Genomic DNA, 15,297 nt, shown 5'->3' with positions numbered 1-15,297 from the left:
ATGGTGATTTTTTTTTCCATTTTTATAACTCACCCATTTACATTTTGTTAAGGCTTAAAGCTACATATACTTTAGGGCAGGATGCTTTGAATGGGCTGTCTGCAAGGTGTCACCACAGTCTTTGAGTGGCATTACGCTTGCAGTGACAGAGCGGACGTATTTGACGTTCAGAGTGAGAGTGAGAACTGGGTGGAAATGCGTGCTAATACGAGCTCTAAACAGGCGCCTAGTGTGTAAAGATCAGACACATATAAATGCTGTTTTTATGTGTTTCAGGTTCATCTGATTTCAGAGGCTTAGAGCAAAAAAGATGCAATTTTCCAATATAGATGTAATCAAAGGAGGTTTCAGACAGTCACACTCAGTTAAAGGAGGTTAAGAGCTGCTTATATTGGGTTAGTTCAGGTCTGACTATCTGTCTGTCTTAGTTCCTTTGAATGACGCATCTTTCTAATCCTTTTCACTCCACTTATTCGTCTCTTTTCACTCTCCTCTCACTTCACCACTTCTCTCTCTGAACCTCACTGGGCATGTGTGTGAGAGTGTTAATTAACTTCCTACCCAATATCCTGATCTAATTAATGGAGTGCATCTCTTTCCTCCTCTCCTCTTGCCAACTTCCTCTGTCACCACAGTCAGTTGCAGGATGAAGCAAACAGCCGCTGCCCTCCCACCAGAGTTCAAGCGCAGGTCACGAGCTCAAAACACACAATTCTGCTGCTGTCTAGTCAGCCCGTCTAAATCAGGGCATATTAGATCTGTAGTGGGTCCTCCAGTGAAGATTATCTCTGAAAAATCCCAGGATCAATAGCAGAGGACCTTTGGTTTTAGCTGTGAGTGTTATTTACACTCTGCCAAACACTTTGGCAGGAAACAGTTATCATGTTAGAATGATACTTTTGTTTACATCGCCAAGTAGGGTAACATATGAGGCCAGTGATGTCATGACGAACAAAAACAGTCACAAACAACCACTCATTTAAAAATATACTATATTTTCAGAAAATGATCATTGTTTAATAGAGTTTATTAAGGTCATTGTAAGTTATTACAGAGGAGGTACGTGATTTTATTACTATTTCCCTTAGTGTTTATTGTAAATAAACACTGTGACAGTGTTTCAGAGAATTTATGGTTTTCTCATAAATTTGTTTTACCTCTTAATTTTATAATTCAATGTAACAGAATATTCAAGTCATAAAATAATTCAAAACTTTTCAACTTAAATTTAAAAAAGGCAAACAAATAAACAAACACAAAAAATGATTTATTTTCCCATAAAAAGTTAAACCCACTGCCCTGGCTTCAGGTGTTGCTTCCTTATCTTCAAAGGCTCAAATATGCTGTCGTAATCCTTTGATTCATTTTTTTAAACAAAAAAGTCACCTTATTTTGATCATGCCACAAACGAAATACTAACTTGTAAAAATATGTAAAATATATACAAAAATAATTAACAAGATGGTTATATTACATAAAGGTTAAATTTTTTTGTCAATAAAATGTCATCATAAATAATAAAATGATTTGAAAGCATGTTTTTATCCGAACAGCAGTACAAAAATCCAAAGATATTCAGTTTATTATCACGTATGACAAAGAAAAGCATCAGGCTCTCTCTTTCAGAAGCAGGAAATCAGCAAATGTTTTTGTTTTTGATTTTTTTTATTTGCATAGTAAAATTCAAAAAATGATTATTAAGTCATTCAAATAGTTTAAAGTTAATTTTCTGTCGATCGACTTGATTATTAATCAATCCAACTTTTGCAGTTATATTCAGTCTATTTTATCTTGAAGGTTGCCGCTGCTACGGACACCAGTGACATTTAGAGTTATAGTTCCAATATTCAACATTTTGAATTCCTGTTTTGAATCTGAAACAGCATTTATCTGATTACAAGACACCACTCATCCTTCACTGAGAGTCAGACTAATGAAATTCTTTCACGATTACCAGCTGCAAAATGCAGACACCCCCGTCGATTCAGTGCGGAGAGACACAAACACTGAACAGGCGGTGTCTGAGCTAGAGTTGGCCTTTACAGTGAAAGGCTAATAAATTCACGAAGAAAACGTAGTTTTATGACGAAATGAAAAGCTGGGCAAAGAAAATACAGTTTCAGTCTGCATTGTCTCGACTTGCAGCTGTTGTCAGGGAGACGCTTTATCATCGTCATACCAGCAAAAGACGAAACAGACATCAATAATTATATATCCATCTATAAAAAATTTATTGCATGAAAGTTATGTAAGCGTAAGTTGGTTAAACTTGGATCAGAGAAGTTTTACTTCCAGTACATCCCTGGCAGGGGTCTGATCTATCCCATATGGGTCTTCCTGGAGAGGGGTTGTGATGTTGAATCCCCAAAATCTCACTGATCCAACATCAGTCAGTTATCTAAACTTGTGCATCACCAAGTACATGAACCCTTTCCAAAATAAAGTGAGCAGTAAGCTTTGGAATCCACCGGTGGATATGAGCAGTGCAAAAACAAGGTGAAGTAAACAATGCACTAGTTACAATGGAATCAAAAATAGTAAAGTACAAGCCTGCAATTTTGCCAAATTGTGAGTATGAGTAATATCTGGTGGTGTTTCCCTCCCATGTCTTGATTTAGATTTTCCAGCCTCTTATTCCATTTTCAACCCTCATATTGTGTTTGACCTGCTGTTAATCATATACTATGTGTGATCCGGAAAAACATGGCTGCCCGTTGTCATTGTTGTGGCTCTGTGAATCACTTCACAGTTTCTTTCTCAAAGAGCGCTTTGATGAGATGGACAACGAATGAGGGAATATTGAGTCAGGGGGAAGGCGTGAGGGAGTAAGAGGGAGGATGCTGAGAGGGGAGGGCAGAATCACGGCTGTATTGTTGTGTGTTTTCCCAACGTCAACAGCAGAGGAAGTGGAACGGAGCAGCTAAATATACAAACAGCACAATGAGGCAGCGAGCGTGGAGCAGCTGTGGAACATGGCCGTCACCAAGTTCAGGAGTACGAAACACTGAGTGAGGACCGCCTTTTATTTACGCAGGAAGGCCTGACTGGGAGTACACGCTGCTGCTCAGATACACCCCCGCGTCAAAGACAGTCAACACAGGCTCACATACCTCAGAGTTTCACAGTACGGCCACAAACTGTCAGGATTAGCATGAACACATAAAAAATTGGTGCAGGATTTATCACATTAATTTCAAGTCACATAGAGTTAGTTTTAGATTCTAGATCTTCAGTGCCCCTTTAACTCATTTATATTCAAAGTTTTTAAATGCCAATGCTTTGTGATGTCCTTCAGCACCTTATACCGACCCAGAGGGCAACCTAGTATGTGCAAGAGCCTCTTAATCACATATTTTATACCTGGTAAAAGTGTTAAGGTTGGTATATGACATACATAGGTTTTGATAGTTTTTTTAATAGTTTTAAGTATTAGACTGAATGTTATGTTTATATTTTCATTATTTATTATATTATTTCTGTTAGAATGCAGGCTAAGTTATGTACTACTGCTTTGGTGGCATAAGGCAGTTTAGTGCGCCTGAAAAAAGAGGATAGGATGATATTGTGCTAGAGGACGATGAGAAGTCTGCATAGGTGTGGATCGATAAAACTTTTTGACTGTGCTTCATCATGTGGAAATGTGTTTTACCATTTTATATGAGACAGGAATAGGACTTCAAGTCAGTAGTGGACCAGATGATCACATAATCATAACGCGCACAATCTACCATCTTCCTTGTGTTATTTATTGTTTTATTTGTTTTTGGAAATTTCGAAAAACTTCATTATGATTGTTAATGCAAGCACTGTAACATTACATTCCTTGTTGTAACATTAAGTTCTGAGATACAACAATTAGGGAACACCTGCTGAAAATCCTTCACATTCACATGATGATGTGATGGATTTGAAGCCAGGGGGACACAAAACTAACTACATTTGTACATTGTGGAAAAAAATATTTTACAAGGATTTTCAATTTGTCCACAGTTTCCTCACAACCCATTTTAATTTTGTTCATCATTCAGTTAGATTAGGAAATCAACAGAGTGTCACTGCATCATGTACAATGTGATATCACATTTGAAACCATCACATGTAATATCACATATGAACCCCCTTTTAAATGTAGAAAAGTAAAATATGGTTACATGGAAAAACACACAATACAGGCAAGAGTTTTTAATGGAAGCAAATAATGGTCATAAAGTTTGTAATCAGCTGAATTGTGACATTTACTCCCTACTGGAAACTTAATGTTGATGTATGTAAATAATTAATTTAAACACGTCAGCATTTTACTTTGAAAACCACCTGTTTGAACTCATGTGACAGACATAAGAGGATTTATGCCTATTATTTGCTTCTGTACACACACATTGCACGCTGGATGTAAATTATTTGAAGTAGTGAAAGGATGCCCTGCATCCTGCAATAGTAGGAAACGTCTAGACTTCATGTGCACTACCTAAGCTATGTGTGTGTGTGTGTGTCCGGTTTCCCCCTGTCCGGGTCATGTGGGAATTGGACCTCTTTGCCACGGGAAAAAACAGGAAGAAATGCAGCAGACATTTTTTCCTCATTACTGTGGCAACAGCGGATGCAGTTGTTATGACTTTATATGGACCTGTACAGTAGCATGACTCGATTAGTGATAAACACATGACAGCATGACTGGACAACATCACCTTTTTCTGCGCTGACATATGTGCCATTTAAAGGACACTGTTATCCGAAACACCTGACTGCAGCATGAGTATGCAAAATTTCCAGCACAGGAGGCCGAGCAGCACGGGTCCACGTCACCATCATCCAGTGGCGGACACAGGCTGTCTGAGAGGAAGGGGAAAGAAAAGTAAAAAGGGCTCCAGCTGCATACAGTGGAGCACCAGTGTGCAGAAAGTTTTCTAGCATGGAGGGCGGCCTGTAAGACAAGTAGAGGACACTTTACCATCATAGCTACATAGTGGTATCCAAGAGGTATCCAAGAGGGCCTTCTGGGGCATTTATATAATCCATTAGATCAAAGGTTGTTTTTTTTGCCCAAACTATGGTGCTACACAATCAAAAACCCTCATATAAACATCAATCCATTAATGAATCATATTTGCATATTAATTAAGAAATTCATAATTACAAATAATTCCTTCAAAGGATAACATGTACCATCCCTAACTGAAAGCATGCAGGCAGCAGGTTTATTGTATAATATGCAGGTGAAGGTCAAATGATCAGCTTCTCTGTTACCCAAAGAGTACTTGAACGAGCCTGCCGGTTAAAACTTAGCAGAAAAGTGAAATCGACGCAAAATCAGAGCGCAAGTTTTTGTAAACTTCCAATATTGAAGCATGCAGATTGAATTAAAATCTTTGGACCAAGCTGTTTGCCATTTGGCATATGTTATCAATGCTTCACAGAACAGTGTATGGGGGTATAGCTCAGTGGTAGAGCATTTGACTGCAGATCAAGAGGTCCCCAGTTCAAATCTGGGTGCCCCCTCAAATTCCTTTACTTTGACTAAGCTCTGTTGGTGGTCAGGAAGTGACAGCTTTAATATCCACATTTAAGCCTGACTTTAGAACTGGCCTGACTGGGCCAGCTGTGCCAACGGGCCTCCAGCTCAATAGATAACACAAAAGCGTGACTGAATACACAAGCAGCACATATGATCTCGAGCTGAAAGATAAACACTCACTCCCAATGGGCCAACAAAGTGTACAGCTATTTGAAATGATCCACCCAAAATTTGAGCATCAAACATGCAACCTATAGACTTAAAAAATGTATTGAAATGAACTGCAGTGGCGTTGCAAAGAGTGGAAGCTTGAAATGGATGGATTGATTTTTGTGATATTCACTGGTCCAAACATATAGAAACACTACAGTATCTCAGTTAGCCCAGTTCAACCAAAAGAAGTGATGCAAACAAATCCACGATAAGGGGAACCCAGAAGTGAACTAAAGACCTCTTGACCTGCAGTCAAAAATTTTTACCGCTGAGCTGTACTCCTTGTGTAGAGGGTTTCTCACACTTATTGATCAGCAAAGCATTGATTGTTGATTAGGCATAGCGCTTCAACTGCGATGATTAAGAAGGTATGTGTGTTGCAAAATACAAGCGTGTATGTTTCAACTGTGCTCAGTGGAATGCAAAAGCAGAGTTCAATACATGTGCCCACCCAGATTTACTATTACATTTGGAAAACTTTTAAATAGTAAGGTTTTAGCAAAAATAAAAACTTTGTCTCAGCACTGAGTACTGAGCATGTTGCTGGATGAGTGAAAGTTGTAGTATCCTGCAGGCAGATGCACATGGGAGTGGGGGTATAGCTCAGTGGTAGAGCATTTGACTGCAGATCAAGAGGTCCCCAGTTCAAATCTGGGTGCTCCCTGTGGTATTATACTAAGCACAAATTTTTCTGCCAATCTATATTATTATATACAAATATCACTTGGCCATACATTGCTCTATTTGAATAGAAATGTGCTACACCTAATAGAAAGCATGAACTCTAAAGCTGTCACACAATCATTCAAGGTCTACTATACTGATGCTATCACAAATTGCCTGTGGGGGTATAGCTCAGTGGTAGAGCATTTGACTGCAGATCAAGAGGTCCCCAGTTCAAATCTGGGTGCCCCCTGTGTTGTTACACTTGTCAATGTGAACTTTTGAGTCAATCTTTGTTATTATATACCATCATCACCTGGCCATACAGTGGCCTATTTGAGTAGAAAAGTACTACGCCTAATAGAAAGTATGATCACTGAGCAGTCTGTTAGAAGTTGACTCTGATGATGCAGAGCTCTAAAACTGTCACACAATTAATCAGCATCTAGGATATTGATGCTGTACTACTACCTGCTGGCTGTGGGGGTATAGCTCAGTGGTAGAGCATTTGACTGCAGATCAAGAGGTCCCCAGTTCAAATCTGGGTGCCCCCTGCCTTTCCTTTGTGATCCAATTTCTGTTGTTCAGGAAGTTGCAGCTTTGATCTCACTATTCAGGCATGTGTCCTAAACTGGTCTGACTCGGCAAGCTCTGCCAGCTTCATAGACTAAACAAAGATACATATGAAAACACAGCAGTAAAGCTTTAAGAAAGACCAACAACCACAATCAACTACCCTGTACAACAAAATGAAGTGATGAGCACAAGCGATCATGCTCTTGAGTATGAAATGCTTACAGCGCTACAGAGTTTAAAAGTTTAAAATGTATAAAATATGCAGCTGGTTTTAAGGTCAGTTAGTGGTACTGCTTTTATCATGCTTTTATCATCAGATCTGTGAAAGAGCTACAGGTAGATTAAATATTAACCTGCATTATCAAAGTAGGGGACACCCAGATTTGAACTGGGGACCTCTTGATCTGCAGTCAAATGCTCTACCACTGAGCTATGCCCCCTATACAAGTAACACTGTTATAGCTATTCATCACCAAATACTGGTCCTAGATTCAGACAAAATGTTTAATTGTTCATTTAAGCAGCAATAAAAATACAGAAACAGTCACATGACTTGTGTCTTAACAAATGTTCTTTTCTGTCTCTGAGCACAAGCTTCCACTAAGGGAGACTGGTGCTGGTTGGGAAAATTTCAAATTCTCCAATCAGGAACCAGCTACCAATCACCTGACTCACTGCACATGCTCAGTTAAGTCTTTATTCCTTATTTGAGGAAGTAGCACCCTGTGGCAGACACATCCAAGTAAATAAGGCAAAACTAATTTTGAGGTAAGAGAGTAATTTCTCATACTTCATGCATTTTTGTGACTTAAATCAAATGTATGATGTGTCTATGTCAGGCCAGGTCTGAAGTCTCTTTTATGCATGTTTTTAGTGCTGAGGTTTTAGGTGCTAGCTATAAAGCAAGCTACTTAAGATACAAGAGTGTGGGTTAGTTGGAACAACATGTGAATTGTCACATTTCACTTAGAGACTAAACTGTGCACTTTCTGTTTGTGTTACAAAGATAACAGATACATGAATTGATAGTAGAAACATGTTAAAACTTTGTAGTTTCACTAAAATAGCAAAGATAGCAATGTCACAAACAATCCCCAGTTGTCCCAATGTTTCAGATCTGCCACCCTCTCAAGGCATAAGTCACTTTTCTGCATGAGTACATACACAAGTATATAGTTCAGCATTGGCTCTTTAAGCTGTAGTGTGTAGGATTAAGGAGGATATACTGGCAGAAATGTAATATAATTTAACAGAATGTTTTCTTAAGTGTGTAATCACCTGAAACTACTTTTTGTCACATTAAATTAAGCTGTTTATATCTACAAAAGGTGTTGGTCCACGTCCACAGAAGTTAGAAGCCATAAACTGGCTCTAGATATGGCCATTCATGATTTTGCATCATCCTCTAAAGCAGTGCCTCCAAGACAAGGAGTGTAAGAAATACACATTTTTTTAAAACTTGAAAATGCTTTATTCAGTGTTTAACTAGTTTTAAACCCCTGGTCTGTTTGTTTTGGAGAGAAAGACACCTCCGCAGATACATTGGCTCTGGGTAAAGAGCTCCCAAACAATAAACACTGAAATAATTCAGTTTTAGCTGGTTGCAATCAGCAGTCCTAACCATTAGATGCAGGCCTGCTGGCAAGGGGGAGTTAAAGGGTACAGATGATCCTGCCCCAAGGACAAGGTGGAGGTCTATGATTGACCATTAAATGGACCAGAGTAAAACAATTTATTTACTGGCTATCACTGACAACAAAAAGGCACAGTCAAGATACAGAGATCATACTAAATTAGACGGCCTTAGACATCCATTGGTACTAATCTTGTCATGCTACGTTGTTGGGAGGGGGCAGTAGTAACGCTCTAACGTTGCGCTACATTTTGTGAGGGAGAGAGTGGCATTAGGGACTGTTCATTACTTATGGGAGGGGAGAGGATGGTGCCAAACAGGTGAGGCACTTCATCATCACACATCATTTTTTAAACACTGGGGAGGGTGTCATGTTTTTTGATTTGGCCCAAATGGGAGACACTCATCTTTATGTGGTTGTATTTTGTATTCAAACCCTACAATTGGGTTTGAAAAAAATACACCATTTATTATAGCCAAAAACTGTGAAATTTGTGGTGACGGGAGTGTCATGCATTTTGCCTAAATGCCTCCCCTACTCTGATAAATAAAGTACAGTTCCTTACCATTTCTTAGTGTCAACAGTGTACTATTTCTGTGTACAAGGGTTATTGATGTTGTTGTTTTTTGTAATTGTTTTCATTGTTGATGAGTATTTTTCTATACATGTGCTTTTAAATTCAAAGAGGATTTTTAAACTTAATTCTCCTATAGTGGAGAATTGCCATGTTTACCTTGATTTAAACTGTAGCCCTGTTGATCTGCAGTCAAACGCCCTTTTACTGAACTTCACCCCCCCCCACATAGAGGTATATTTCCATAAGATGTAAAAAATTACAACATACCATAGTTCAAATGTTGCAAGAGTTGCAAGTCATAGCCTATTTGCTTCATCCCAGTGACTGAAGTTAACATTCCAACGCTATTGTCACCAGAAAAGTTCAGGACTCATGACTGTTGGAGGAGAGGAGAAGAGAGATAGCAAACTTGTGTGTGAGCCGGAGAGACATTTGACTTTTGACCTCCTTTAGTGTCTCATAACATCTGACATGAAAGAAGAAAAAAGACTTGACACACATTATAGGAAGGCAGCAACTCCCTCAACCACCCACATGTGCAAACACATGCAAGATCACACATAAAACGCCAATAACAGGCAAGCCAATTAAAAAAGATACAGTGCCAGCAGCAATCGGTCACAAGCTCAACTGAAACTTATACTCCATGGACAACAAGAGAGTTTAATGCATGAAGAAATGCAGGGAAAGCATGACACACTGTGCTGTTCTGTGTTAAACTGCCTACAGGGTGGGGGAGTGACGGTCTGGTGTTAATGCTCATGATTCAGGTTAATGAGGTGAAGAATGATGCTCACTGTTTTTACAGAGGGTTAGAAAATCAGAGAAAAAGATGCAACACGGAAATATTTCCTCAGTTTCGTACTCATGCAACAAGAAGATACAGTAGAGTCTGATGTGATGAATATGCATAAGATTTCATTTAACCATTTGAAACCTAGATTGACATCACTTCCTGTGCTGCAGACAGATGCCTTTTACAAGTATTTAAACCTTTGAATGCTGAGTGCTTGGTGAGAAAAGGGCATTGAGCAGCTTGGCAAGAAAGTCCCGCAAACTGCAAGAAATTAGTAGATTTTGGAATAGGTTTTTTAAATAGCTAGGGAAAAAACTGAGAACTATATTTCCAATTATCATAACTATAAAATATTTTATATAATATAGTTTTTTGTTGTGCATGTCGCTTCCCTTTTTTTCTTGTTTATTCTGTTTTTTTGTTTATTTGTTTGGGTTTTTTGTGCTTTTTACTAATTGCTATCTAATTACTGGGTCAGTTCTTCTTGAGTTGCTGTTTGCCTTCTTCCCATGTTTTTGAAGGAAATTAGACCAATTTATCCAGGTTTCAAATGGTTAATACAGCAGGATATGCAGCAACTTGATGCATTAGGCTGAAAATTGCAATACAACGATACCATGTAGTATGATACAAAATAATTGTAAAATAAAAACAGTTGTCAGGCTCATATAAGATAGGCTTTTCAGAATAAGAGACACCTTTATGAAACTGAGGGATAACAGAAGAAAAACAATGGGGAGGGACTTGAAAATGTAACCTTGAGACTTGAAAACACTTGATTCACCAGCTGAGCGCTCAAGAGGCTGTGAGGCAAACTCAGTCTCTCACAGAGAAGATATTTGTCAGAATGAATCTTTTTCAGTCTGTAAACGTTTTTCCTCTGCAGGTCAATGAAGATTAAGTTTCTGTCTGATCGTCTTTCTCTCTCTGGTTCCTTCTGTTGATCGCTTTCCGGAGATGATCCAGTAAAGTAGGACACCACCTGGAAAGCTGGAGATGTGGTTTCCATTCTTGACTAGAGGGACCTGAGGTAAGTCACTCAAATGTATATGTGATGGACATTTGGGTTGTGATGTTGCGTTGATTTTATCTTGCGAATTTCCATTTCAACTTGCGAATTTTTTGCAGTCGACCAGTGAGGAGGGAACAGAGAACATGGAAGTCCATGTGGGCCCATGTGGTCAGCCAGGTAGCTTGTAGGGCATTTTGGCTTTATTATTTTATTTATTTTTTGCTATCACTTGACATTGTTGGCAGTGTTTTAGTCAGCAGGCTGTTTAACTGAGTTGATCATGTGACTCTAATCAAAGTGAAGGGATAATACATCGAACCTGCCTTGATGAGGCTTTTAATGGCTCCTCCGCAAGTTGTCAGTTAAAAATGATTTCATTTTATTAGATAATCCCATAAAATGTAAAACCTTACAACCTTGATTGAGATGATTTTAAAGTGTAAAACCCCCTTAAAATGTACAAAATAATATTACATTAAATTGAACCCTAAATGACCTGAATATTTCAAGATGCATTTTAAGGTTAACTGTGAATTGATAGGTTTTTTATTATTTATCCCCACAGTTTAAATAATTTATATTAAAAAATGCATTAGAAAAATGTATTTTTTTTAGTTGATCTTCCTATTCCTCAAGTGGATGTATAGATAAATTATCTGAATGATACAAGCTGTTTTAAGGACAAAAAAATCTCGTAAAATGTGACAAACATTAAAGGTCCAGTGTATGGTGTAAAATAAGAAAAAATGAGAATCTTTGTGTGTTTGTTACCTTAAAATGAGCCATTCATATCTGAATAGGGAGCAGATTCTCCTCTGTGGAGACTGCCATGTCACACCGCCTTGTTTCTGCAGTGGCCCAGAATGGAGAAATAAACACTGGCTTTGGGCCATCTGCCATTGGAGGTTTTCACCACAGTAGGCGGCCCTTTTGTGATGAGTGATTTCACACCCAAAAAAAAAACGTACCACAAACGTGCCCTCTTGTATGACCCATGGCAGATAAAATATAGTAGTGCCCTCTGTGGTGACCTTCCATTGAAGGAAACGTGATGCAGTGCTATGGGGGCTTTAAGACGCTCTGGCTGGTGCCGTTTAAAACACAGCACAATAAAACCGTTCAAAGGGCTGTCACAGTACGGACACAGCAATGCCGCAGCACTGAATTACAGCTGTTCGAACAGGTGTATACAGCATGTAAGCATGTGTGTTATTACCATGTGAAAAAAACACTGTCTGGGTCTGCCTGGTTATGCTGCAACATGACAGTTTCATATTCCCAAGCAGTTTTTAACGGCTGCATTCCTTATCACCTTTGAGCTCCTCGCCTCTTAAGGTGCGGGTGGCTCTGCTCACAGGTGTAACACACACATGTGCACACACACTTTGATCTAAGGGTGGTTCGTTGAATTGGTGGGAATTTCCCCTTGTATAGCTGAAGGAGGGTCTCCTTCCTCTACCTTCCAAGAAAGAAAAAAATCCTCTATTTCTTCTTCCTCCAAGTCTTCTGAAGCTTCACGATGCTTGCCCTTTGGGGTTGAGAGCAGTGCACGCTCCTCCTCTTCCTCACTCCCTTTTTTCTTCCTCTTCTCCTCCTCCCTCAACTCACACTCAATCCTCCTGTTGTTCGTCGCCCTGTGATCCCTTCACTACCAGGCCACCAAGCGTTTTCCATAGGTCTCCTATAAGGTCTTAGAGTCATACATCAAACAGGCCCTTCGTGCTCTTTCATAACATGTTCCCTGTCTTGCTGAAAAGAGCTTATAGGAAGAAGGAGAGTTGCCGAGTGTGAATGAGGGTCCCTGTCTTTCTCCTCCATCTTTAAAGTGACCTATTAAGAGGGAAAAAAAAGAAGTAATGATTGAGACTTTGATTGGGTTGTGAAGCAATGTTGGTTTACCTTGTCTGCAAATTAGCGCAGTGAAGCTTGGCAGGATTTTCCGTTGTAAAAACAAATGATGGCCTTGAAACAGGGAAGCACCTCCTCCACCCGGGCCCCCCACCTCTCTGCTCCCCTCAGGGGGAAAGTTTTAATTTTCTGCTGTGGTTTAAGACTGTCCTCACTCCAGCATGGGAACTGGAGGGTGCACAAGCCAAAAAAACCATTTGATTTATGATATTATAAATTACAATAAATACACTCACAAAACTTTTGCAGGCTCTAGCTAGCTGCACTGTCCTCTTCTTCATGTTAATTCAGTCCCTCTGGCATTTTGACTGTCTGTGTTGTTGCTGTGGCTGAAATGCTTGATTTTGCACTGGCTTTTCCAAAGAATTGCAGCACAAGCTAACATAGCAGCAGTGGCTAACATTTGTCACTAAGCTGTCAACAACAACAATTTCACATTGTTACAATCTAACATTGTTAATTGTGTCTAAAAAACACGTTAATTACTGTAGGGTAATGTTAGCTGTTAGATGCTGGCAGTTGTCCCTGTCACTGTGTGTGACTCTTTCACTGGCGCAGCAGTGGTCTCATGATAAATAGACAGAGAGGAGTCTGAGGAAGGGCGGAGCGAATCAATACATTACACACAGCATGACAATAAAATTTGATTCCATCCCTTTTAAATTTCAAAATATGCATTAAAGTTGCAGTGATTAGACAAAATTGCAAGGTTGTGCAGAGTGCAAGGTTGTGATTGCAAAATTTTTCAATTTGGTGACTAGTTCACACAACAAAGATGTGTTTGGAGAAAGACACAGCTCAATTGCCAGAAAAAAAAGGTTGCCATTGAACATTTCTGCAAACTAATGTTACAAAGGTCACATTCGCACATTATTACGTGGCAACTTTATGTTTCAACAACGCTGTTGTTAATGTGTGGTTAGGTTTAAGCACAAAACATACTTGGTTATGGTAAGGAAAAGGTCATGTTTTGACTTAAAATACCTCAATTGGGGGGCACAATCCGGGCAGGAAAAGCAGCCATGTACAAAACAATGGTTGTTCATAGTACAAATTTCCATTGATTAGTTGCTACAGAACAGCAAAATTTGGAGCCTCAAAAGTCTTTGGGCTTCCCATGCACCATTTCTGCTTTTTATTTCTCTTTACATTACAGCTATTGCCACCGCGGATACAAATTGCCAGCGCCTGGTACGTATCATACTGCCACAAAAGATGCCTCTGGCATCACTGACAAAGTGGCCGTATTTGATGATTTGAAAGTGAAAATATGCAGTAATGACTCTTTACAACACAAATGCTTTTGTTGTTTGTTGGTCTTCGGCCAAGCTTGGGAAGTTTACTCGCCCAGATGACATGCCATCTACCATCCCCTCTACCTCCTGATGACAAAAAAGCTTATGTATTACATCACTTAATAAAGGTTGATATAATACATATAAAACATGTAAATGTAACATTTGTGATTTGCAGAAATGTATCATGCCATGGCTGAGACACATTTAGGAGACTGAACTCCATATAGGGGTTGAATAGGCTACTTACTTTACTACATCATTTCAAATGCTTACATAGCAAGAATCAGGGTTACGATAAGGTGACAGGGTTGTGGTTAGAGAGACGATTGTGTAACTGAAATGTCACAGCTGCTGCCGTCATGTAGAGTTTACTGTCCTGAAAAAGACGCTGTAATGTACATCCATCTGAAAAAACTGCTGCATTTTGAGTTTCTTTCCTCTCTTTATTCTTTGCATAAACACAGTTTGAAATAAAAAAAGACAGCAAGCTCAGAGATCCGAAATAACTCAAAACTTTCCTGCACCTGCGTTACCCATCTCTCCAACTCCAGCCGTTAACCTTTCGAGATGAACGACTTTCAGTGAGCCACGACCACAGCTCTTTCCAACCGGGGTTATTTTCCCTACTTGAGGGCAAACAGTCAAAAACGAATTCGGACCCAAGTTCTTAATTTTGGAACAAAGCGTCATAAGTGTCACAGAAAAAACGCACAAGCTGGTGTGAAAGATGACTACATGCGCATACGTACACAACCCGGGGCTGAAAAAGACACGTACGCCACACGCAAATACACATATCACACATGGTTGAAGGAAAGCCACTTCCCCAAACTTGCCATCTGGGGAAGTTTTGGTGGTTTTTCTGTGTAAATTTGCACAGTTGTGGTTTTTCAGAGCTGCTAAGAAAAGTTTGTACAGACTTGGAGCAGAGGAAATGCGTCAGCAGAGGAGGAATACTAACCTCTTAGGACAAACTCATCCATTCACAGGCAGACTGCAGGGTGTTGGGTCTGCGCATAAGAGTGTGCATGACCCCGTATAGTCAGGGTCATTGTCTGACTGTCTTGAAATCAGTTGGGGAAACAGGTGAATACTGAAAAGCTGC

At 39.4% G+C, this 15,297-nt stretch overlaps 5 non-coding genes across 5 annotated transcripts; 4 read left to right on the top strand and 1 right to left on the bottom strand.

Annotated features, from left to right (window-relative positions):
* Positions 1–5,427: 5,427 nt before the first annotated feature.
* trnac-gca lies at positions 5,428–5,499 on the top strand. Its single transcript has one exon. It is a non-coding gene; the product is annotated as a tRNA-Cys (tRNA).
* An 821-nt stretch (positions 5,500–6,320) lies between these two features.
* On the top strand, positions 6,321–6,392 carry trnac-gca. Its single transcript has one exon. It is a non-coding gene; the product is annotated as a tRNA-Cys (tRNA).
* A 180-nt stretch (positions 6,393–6,572) lies between these two features.
* trnac-gca lies at positions 6,573–6,644 on the top strand. The gene has a single exon. It is a non-coding gene; the product is annotated as a tRNA-Cys (tRNA).
* Positions 6,645–6,873: 229 nt separating this feature from the next.
* On the top strand, positions 6,874–6,945 carry trnac-gca. The gene has a single exon. It is a non-coding gene; the product is annotated as a tRNA-Cys (tRNA).
* A 390-nt stretch (positions 6,946–7,335) lies between these two features.
* trnac-gca lies at positions 7,336–7,407 on the bottom strand. The gene has a single exon. It is a non-coding gene; the product is annotated as a tRNA-Cys (tRNA).
* Positions 7,408–15,297: the final 7,890 nt, after the last annotated feature.

The sequence above is a fragment of the Plectropomus leopardus genome, chromosome 4 (genome assembly GCF_008729295.1).
Source record: "Plectropomus leopardus isolate mb chromosome 4, YSFRI_Pleo_2.0, whole genome shotgun sequence".
NCBI lineage: Eukaryota > Metazoa > Chordata > Actinopteri > Perciformes > Serranidae > Plectropomus > Plectropomus leopardus.
This window is presented reverse-complemented; position numbering and strand designations above follow the sequence as displayed.